Source organism: Lissotriton helveticus, chromosome 2_1, assembly GCF_964261635.1.
Source record: "Lissotriton helveticus chromosome 2_1, aLisHel1.1, whole genome shotgun sequence".
NCBI lineage: Eukaryota > Metazoa > Chordata > Amphibia > Caudata > Salamandridae > Lissotriton > Lissotriton helveticus.
This window is the reverse complement of record NC_136059.1, coordinates 1,641,999,132-1,642,008,971: the sequence shown is the minus strand read 5'-3', so window position 1 is coordinate 1,642,008,971 and position 9,840 is coordinate 1,641,999,132. Positions and strand designations below refer to the sequence as shown.

The 9,840-nt window shown below is 48.2% G+C and overlaps 1 pseudogene; it reads right to left on the bottom strand.

Moving 5' to 3' along the window:
* Nucleotides 1-6,784: 6,784 nt before the first annotated feature.
* LOC144820299 (uncharacterized) lies at nt 6,785-9,766 on the bottom strand (annotated as a pseudogene).
* Nucleotides 9,767-9,840: the final 74 nt, after the last annotated feature.

Sequence of the window (9,840 nt, the reverse complement as noted above, 5' to 3'; positions counted from 1 at the left end):
CAACGTATTACTAAACATTATCCACACAGGACAAATCTCCAGATCCAGAGGGCTGGCAGAGCTTCATTCATGGCCTCTGCAGACAAAGTCTCACGAATGAGAAGTGAGATGTCCTAGATGAAGAGATCATGGATGAAGAACTATTGACGACCCTCAGCCAGCTCCGGAGTGGGAAGACACCCTCTCCAAACAGGTGCCCCACTGAGTTCTTTAAACACATCATCAAACATACTCCCATCACTTGGAGCCATTGCAAGTATGCTCCTCCTAATGCACAATCTCCCTTATAAACTTTGAGGCTAAGCGATGAGCAAAGGTCCTAGCTATTCAATTGTCAGGAGTCGCTATATCTCTGGTCTCCCTGACAAGTTGGGCTAATAACCTGTAGGTAAGCTTGGCATGATATCAGACTCCTCTGCAAGGCCCTGGCTGACTGATTCAATGGACCATTGGCACGCCTGATGGTGGACTTTGTTAAGACATTGAATTCATTGGGAATTAATTATCTTTTTGCATTACTCAAGCAAATTTACCATCAAAGAGGTAGCAGGGGTGAAAAAATACCCACACATTCCCCAATAAAAATGATCACTATTAAATAGAGTCAAATTTAAATTTGAACTGGTGTTACAACAGACTACATTCCTGCTACCACAGGTGTAATTGAGGGGGTTACTAAACGTAATCCCAAACATACAAATCCGAAATTTGGCTGGAGCACACAACAAAATGAAACAAAAATTATTGTAAATATAATTGCAAAAATATGAGTTTTTTTCTTTTAATATAGGTTACAATTCGCAATAGGAAATTAAACGGTTGTCACCACATTCATTATACATTTAATAGACCCAGATGAAAAGTACACTATCTATGAGAATAATCTAAGCCAATATTGTTCTACACTGAGAAAAAAATACAAGCAAGCAAGATACCACGTCTTGATATTTTCCAAAAATACAGTGCTTGTTGTCACATCAGATCTTGATAATGTTTCATGATCACAATAAGCATAGCCGATACAGCAAACACGTGTTTCATTAAGGAGACTTCTTCAGGGCATTCCAGACGAAGTCTAACCATAGAAGTGAGGTAATAATTGGAATATTGTAGAGCTGAAGTCTTTGTCATATTCAGTAACTCATAAATGCCTTAACTAGTTACAAGAATATGTCATTGAGTCCCAGTCTGTAGCTTAGTATACTATCAACATGTGGATACTAAATACGAGTCAATTAAAGTTTATTTTGATACGGAATTCCTAAGGACGTTCACATAATTATACACTAGAGGTGTGCCAAAAAATGCATTTCCATCAATAAATATTTTTCTTTAGTACGAAGCTGCCGTCTTAAAATATATTACTAAATACTATTTCCATGATCCAAATTGTTGAAATCCATGACGAATGTTAAGGTGCAAAGTACATAAATTCTTAGCAAAAGTAGTCCATCCTGGGACAAGTTTCCATGTATCCGATGCTGCAGTAATGCTCTAAATAGAGTAACGGACCGTTATAAATCCAGAGGCCGTCCCCAAAAGCACGTTAAAATATAGGACAACTGGAGTCATTGGAAGGGAATTGACATATATGTGAACTAAAGACTTCTATAAAAATATAGCTTTTGAAAATAGATGATTGCATGCACGGTACCACGGACATGTACATTTGAATCAAAATAAACAGGCTCTTCTCCACATATTCCCAATATTGTAAATGTATGTTTATGATATATTTTAATGGCATATTATTACTAAATGGCAATTAAAAACCTTTTTAAAAAAACTATGCATTCAAGTTGCTGCTGTACTTCCAGGGATAAGGACCACCTTTCATTTTGGAAAAGATTTAGGAGCAGTTTACAAGTACTACTGGGTAGGTATGCTGAAATTACTGGTCCGAGGTCACAGATTCCAGCAGGTAATTAATCTGCTGCCCACCATAAATATATATATTTATATATATTTTTTTAGAGTGTTATATAGCGCGAACTAGACCCAAGACATCGGGTATCAGAGCGCTTTACATGAGCGCCAGTTTCGTTACAGATTAACACATTCTTTTTTGTTAGGCACGGGGAGATTAAGTGATTTGCCCAGAATCACAGGATGTTGAGCATTGTTGCCGAGAATCAAACCCACTTTCCCAGGTCTGAGGTCGACCGCTCTAGCCATAAGGCTACAAGTTATAGTTACTGGAAAGGAAACTAATTATGTAGACTTGTAGTTACTAAATTATTTTATACATAGCTATTCCTTACTCGCGTGGCATTTACGCTCCCATTTACCTCTTTTTAAAAGCAGGTGGGAAAGGGGAGTGGTGGGCCAGCCCCAGTGTGGACTTTGGTTAAGGGTCGGGACAAGCTATCCTGTGGTTGGGGGGAGCCTTCCATGCTTCTTCCATGGAAAATGAAGGGGTTGGTAGGGACCTATATGTTCCTGTGCCTGCAGACTCTTTAGGAATGTGGTTACATTTGGTTTGGTATTCCCACACTCATTCATTTCAGGTGTGGGAACACTATAAGAGATGGAATTGGCCAGACCTGCTTCCCCCCTTTGATACCACTCCAGGGGGCATATTATCAATGGGGGCGATAGGCAATTTTTGCCGCGTTAGTGGGCCTTTTCGGCCGCTAAGCGGCGATAATTCTATCGCCCTATTAGCAAGCTGTCGCTAACAGCAGTTAGCGACAGCTTGTAGGCGATAGCAAGCGGTTTGGGGCCCGCTTTGCATGTCAGCGATATTTATCGCTAATGACATGCAAAGTGGGCGTACCCAACCTGTTAGCGACTGAAAGCATTCGCTAACATCGCTATCGCCTATTAGCGAGATAGGCGAAGCGATAAAAAAATTTGCGCTAAGCGCAAATATCGCTAGAAACTAACGCCTGCTCAGACCAGTTCTTAGCCATGTTATCCAATGGGAGGTGGATAACATGGCTAAGAGCATTTCGTCGCTAATGCGTGAATATCGCTGTATTCTCAGCGATATTCACGCATTTTGCTGCTATCGCCGGAAAATGTATCGCTTTGGAGATAAACGTTGGTAATAGCACGTTATCTCAGCAATAAATTCAGGCGATGCTCAGCGATAAAAAAATAGTCGCTAAGCCTATTTAGTGATAAATATCGCTACTTGTTGGTAATATGACCCCAGATAACTCACAATCGGGACTTGTCCAGGCTCCCTCGAGAGAAAGTCAGAGCATTTACTAGGGCCTAAAAGAGAGTCTTGAAGTCAAGAAAGTGATGCTGCATCAACTGCAGATGCTAGTAGGACAGCTGAATTTTGCATTGCGTATCACTCCCATGGGCATGCCAATTTCTAGGTTGATTGCACAGGCGATATCTGGGCTGAAACAGAAGCACCATCGCACAAGGTTGTCAAGCGAGGTGCAACAGGCTATGAGAATTTGGGAGGCATTTCTGAAAGATTTCACTGGTTCTGTCATGCAGCCATGGCCCGCTAAGACCAATGATCAGTTAGGTTTATTCACAGACTTCGTAGACAGCAGAGGTTTTGGGACCATCCTGGGCACTTCATGGCGCGCTCTACATTGGCCTTCAGACTGGGTGGAGTCAGGGCTAACGGCAAATATACATTTCCTGAAACTCTTCCCATGTTGGTCACGCTCTCTATCTGGCTGGATCAGTTCCCCAACCAGTCTGTGATATTCTGGTCCAAGAACATAAATCTAGTAGAGTGCATTAGCCAGCAGACAGCTAGATGTAAGATAATCTTGAGATTATTGAAAGAAATAATATTGCTGTGTTTAAGACTCAATGTCAATTTCAAGTCCAAGCATGTACCTGGTGTATTGAAAAATACAGCAGATGCTTTGTCCCGTTTTACAATGCAGGCTTTCAGGTACCACCACCAAGAAGCAGCAGAGTTCCCTTCACCGCTCCTGTACCAACTCTGGTGGCTTAGTGCCCCAGCCTAACAGAGCGAGTGGCTGCCAGTTTAGCGCCCAGGACAAAGCGTGCCTATGAGGGGCATATTGTACTTACAGCAGATTTTAAGGGAAAGATGGAGTGGTGGAGTTGTTTTCACCTGAGTATATAAATGCATTTAGGGGGATTTTAAGGGAGGAAGGGATGAAGGGGGGCAGCACACCAAAGCGATTTCCTTCTTCATAAAAATGAAGGGACCCCCCTGATTGGACAATGGTTTTTCTTGTGCAAAGAGCACTGAGGAGCTGGCAGAAACTTGACGGGATCAAGCAAAATGCTAGGCATCCCATAGACCCACAGAAACTCAGGAAGATCATTGCCAACCTGGAGAGGTTGTGTACAACACCTGCCAAAGCACGCCTTTTCAGAGCAGCCATTTGCTTAGCATTTTATAGATCATTAAGGCTAGGGGAGCTAGTGGCAAATAGTAACAAGCATTTGCAATGCAATAGGTCTCGCATTTACACGAGTTTAAGCTGTTGGCATTGTAAATGACAATGCCTTTTATTTATATTTTAAAAACAAAAACAAAAATAAAAGGCATTGTTATTTGCAATGTCAATAGCTCAAACTCGCGTAAGTGCGAGACCTAATGCACTGCAAATTCTTGTTATGTTGCTGCGATGATTCCGGTGTGAGAAAGGCTGGCTTGATCCCGTTGGGTTCCTCGGCTGGGAGGAATGGGCACCCACATGAGGGGAAGAGGGGTAGAGGGGGGATCGCCCAGCTCTGTAGAGAGACGTGAAGCCCCTTCTCAGAGATGCAAAGACACCAAGGAGTTGTAGTGAGAGAGACGAGGTAAAGGGCAAGGGTAATCTGTATTTTTCCCCGAAAATAGAAACACTCATTTTACCACCCTCTAAAAGATGTAATTCGAATTTCGGGTCGGACTGAAATCCACGACTTCTAGCACAGACCCCTGCAGCAATGGCATTAGCCCAGCACACTATCTTCTCACTAGTTCTACATATACAAGGTCACTTTAATAGCTTCTACATTAAAAAACAAACAGAATATGAATTTAGCAGAGAAGCACATTTCGGATGAAAATGGATTTGCATCTTTTTACTCTGAGAGTTCTCCGTGCCTGCTTATTGTTAGAGAGTTAGCTCAGAGGGCTGGCCACCTGCTGCAGAGATCTTCGTACAACCTGCAAATCTTACGTCCACCGCTCACAAGTGTCACCCTTCCACAGTCCCTCAAATGATTACCCTTGGGATACCACGCCTATTGTTAACAGCGCCAAGAAGCAGCTCATTCTGTAGTATGATCTGTGTAAATGGACGCTCCTGCCTGGATAGAGTGGGCTGAGGCCTATTTGACAGTGTCTTATTTTCTTAAGCACAGGGTTGACCAGTTTCCTATACACGGATTCCGTGGGCTCTAGTTTATTGATGTTATTGCTTTATTGCCCCCCGTTTCTCATCTCTCTCACTCTGTTCTCACCGCATATCACGCCACCTTCTTTTCAGCTCCAGGTTGGGTAGCAGCAGCTTCTACATTAACTCTGAAATTGAGAAGGAGCAAGATGGAGTCAGTGTAAGGAACCGCGCTGCTCGGCTGCTCACGCCAGACGTGTGAACGATCGGCTAGCCGCCCTGCGCCCTGTAACATCGATGCTCAGTCCGATGCGGAGGCTGCTGGCAGAAGGCTCCGATTCTGGGCGGTGTGCTGCCACTCACACGGTGGCTTCTTTTCATCATTTCCTCGTGGCTGCACTCCATGTTTCACCTGCCTGCCATCGGATCATTGCCCGGCCCTGGTTTGTGTTCGGACTGGATCTCTGCCCCTTGAAACCGGCAGTATTCCCTACCCAAAGGATCGCGCAATAACCACTCCACGCATCAGTTTAGCGTAAAAGGCCATTTATTAGGACAGACATGACAAACCATAATCAAACATAAACATCTTTAACCGTTAACAATCCCCCCAACATTCTGCCTTTCAACCATCATCCACTCACGTTTTCCACTGGGCACTCCCAATTCACACCACGACCTCTCCACGTATACCATTCACATCCCTTTTCCCTTCCAAACTCGTCCAGCATCTCCATCCATCGCACTCCCATCTATCACACCCCCATCCTGCACCTGTAACCCCCTCCCCGGAAGGGTGATTCTGCCCGTCATGGACTCCCCACCCCTCCCCGGTCCCGCAACTCCCCACATGTCAACCTGTCTTAAACTGGCACTTAGAACAAACGTGTCCCAACAACACCCGCACCTCACTCCTGAATCATTTGTAGAGTGGGCTGGCGGACAAAAAACTACACCTATTCCCTGAGGCACCGGGGACAGGAAGAGGAAGTCCTTCCCCTCCTGTCCCCTTAAGTAACCTCCTAACCCCACCCCCTAACAAACACCCCCTAACCTAACCCTCTGCCTGCCGTTCTCTCGCGCGAATACCCCGGGGGAAAGACTGGTCTGCCGACCTGCTTTCCCCGGGGGCCGCATCGCACAATAACCACTCCACGCATCCGTTTAGCGTAAAAGGCCATTTATTAGGCCAGGCATGACAAACCATAATCAAATATAAACATCTTTAACCATTAACAATCCCCCCAACATTCTGCCTTTCAACCATCATCCACTCACGTTTTCCACAGTACACTCCCAATTCACACCACGACCTCTCCACGTATACCATTCACATCCCTTTTCCCTTCCAAACTCGTCCAGCATCTCCATCCATCGCACTCCCATCTACCACTCCCCCATCCTGCACCTGTAACCCCCTCCCCGGAAGGGTGATTCTGCCCGTCATGGACGCCACCCAGGGAACCCCCGGAGGGCGGTTACCTGCCCCACCAATCGTGCACCTTTCGCACTCAGTCACGCCTACACCATATCGACTCATTCCACAAAAAACTGAGCAGATCCCGCAGCTCCATCAGATAGTATGCATTTCCCATGTGCGAAAGGTGCACGCCATCATCTCGGAAAAGAAGTGGCTCCTCCAGCCTGATCCCGCCATGAGCCAGCACTTTAAGTCCATGATCCGCACAAAAGAGCCTCATCGCCCTGTTCAACTTCCTACGGGCCCTTTCAATGGCCGCGGGCTTAAGAGCCCCCCTCCAAATCCGTCGTGGTATGAACTCAGTCCACACAATACAGGCGCCAGCCAGATTGCGCTTCATTGCTTCCAAGTCCCGCTGCATCAGGTGTAACAAGGACACCCCCGATTGTTTCACCAAGTCATTTTCCCCCAAATGAATCACAAGCATGTCCGGGCAGCTGTGGCACCTTCTTTGTAAGCCATGGCAGCAATTCGCCCCAACGCATTCTGCTCTTACCCCACCATTGAACCTCATGGTGACTGCTCCTCAGGCCCAGGCTACGGCCGTACACCTGCCTGTCTGCGTACTTCGAGGCCCAATGTGCAAACGAATGACCCACAATCCAAGTGACCGTCTTGGCCCCTGGCCCCCGAACACAACCTACAAAGAAAAAGAGATTAGTACCACAGCGAAGACAAAAATGCAATCACAACCGCAGCCGCCAAGGCCATCCCGCGCCCCCTGCCTCATTTGCGCACATAGCGTTCACAGCAACGAGACCGCCAGCGACCAATCCGCCGAATCTCCTCCCACGACCAACCTAGCCCCGCCGCTGCCGTGGCTGCCCCAATCCGAAAGAAGTGTGTGCCAAAACGCAATGGATCCTTGCCAATTCTTCGCAAAGCCAACCGCAACACCGCTAGCAGCTGAAAAGGCATCAAACGTTTCAAGGAAACCTGCACGAACACATCACCATCTGACCTCCGCACTTGTTCACAGAAACCCTTCCACTCTCGCACCGGGCACGCTCCCACACAACCGCTCTCTGACAGCCACACCCACTTGCCACGACCAACCTGGTCCGTCTTGGAACGTCCCAACCATATCCCCAGACTTGACCCATCCACACGCACATCCGCAAATGTCCTACCTTGCTCCGCGCGCGCCCCCAACAACTCAGACACCCGGAACGCCCCAAAAAACATCCACACCATGCATAGGCGAAACAGCGCCATCTCGTCCGCATCAGAACAGCAAAAAGGTAACTCCCCCAACAACTGTATCAACAATTCAAAAGTAATCGCCTCGCGAGGCAACTCCCCCCCACCTCCCGCAGCCCTTAACCGTCCCCAACCTTTCAACATTCGACTCAGCAGATCCGTCCTAGCCGGATCAAATCCCAAATATATCATGCTGTAAAAAGAAACGCCTGCCAACTTGCCCGCAATCGTCGTCTAAGACAAACCTCTGTCCATGCAATCCAGCACAAAACGTACCACCGCTTGTTCACACGCTTCCTTGGACATTCGCCACGCACCCGTTTTCCAACCCAAAAAGACCCCGAACTCAGACCACGCCAACCTGTATTCTCGCCTAGTAGATGCGGCTATTGAACTCTCAACCAGCCCCACCACTCTCATTCCCCCCAGGCCCAGATACCCTCCGGCACCTTGGTCTTGCAAGCCTCCGCTCCCGGCGCCAACTTCCTGAAGCGCTGCCACTGCGAACGAGATAACGCATCCGCAATTTCATTACTCGCGCCAGGCACATGTTGCGCGCGAAACAGCACATTAAGTGGCAGACACAGCAGCATGAAGCCTCGCAGCAAGCGCAGCACTCGCAGGTCCTTTGCCTTCTGATTGTTCACCAGGTCTACCACAGTCATGTTATCCACGTGGAAAAGCACCGACCTGTTCTTGAATTCCGGGCCCCACACTAGCAAGGCCACCAACAGGGGAAAGAACTCCAGAAACGCGATTCTCCTGCCCTGCCGCAGCCAATGAGCCGGCCACTGTTCTGCACACCAACGACCGTCCCAGAAAACTCCGAAACCGGCCGCACCCGCCGCATCTGAGTAGAGCTGCACCTGCCACACCATCCTGTCCCGAGCAAAATCCAGCGATACACCATTAAAGTCTTCCAGGAACACCAGCCAGACCCTTAAGTCAGCCCGCACTCCCAACGTGACCCGGACTCTGTGGTGAGGGAGAACCGCCCCCGACATGGCCATGCCAAGGCGCCTACAAAACGTCCTCCCAGCCCTCACCACCGAGCAAGCGCTGCACAGACCTCAACTCAATCTTACGGACACCGAGCATCTGCCTCAAAACTTCTTGCATCTCCGCCACCTTCTGGGTCGGTAAACGCGCCTGCCAAGCCACCGAATCCAACTCAATACCCAAAAAGGTCAGACAGCAACTGGGCCCTTCCGTCTTCTCCGGCGCCAGCGGCACCCCAAACTCCTTTGCCAACAACTGAAATTGTCCCAAAGCTTCGCCACACTCACCCGAGCTCCCAACTCCAACAAATAGGAAATCGTCCAAATAGTGCGACACCGGCCGGCCGGTGCCCTCTGCGGTCCACAAAGGCCCACTGCATAAAGGAACTGAAAGTCTCGAAGAGAGCGCAGGAGATCGCACAGCCCATTGGCAACACCATGTCCACGAAAATGGACCCATCAAACTGCATGCCCAGCAATGCAAAATCTGCCGATGAATGGGGAGGAGGCGAAAAGGCCGACTTGATATCACATTTGGCCAGCTCAGCCCCCTTTCCACACGCCCGGATCAGACCCACAGCATCATCCACCGACACATACAGGACCCTAGAGTCCTCCTCCGCGATGAAATCATTCACTGAACCACCTTCAGGCCAAGACAGATGATGGATCAACCTGAACTCGCCCGGCTCCTTCTTGGGCACCACCCCTAGCGGAGAGACAATGAGTTCTGACATCGGCCACTCCTCGAAGGGTCCCGTGATCCTGCCTTCCAAAACCTCCTTTTCCAATTTGCGCGCCACCACCTCCGGCATTGCCTTCGCCGATCGCAAGTTCTCAGTCCAACGCCTCACCCTCGGTCCCTGATAGCCGATCCGAAAACCTTCCA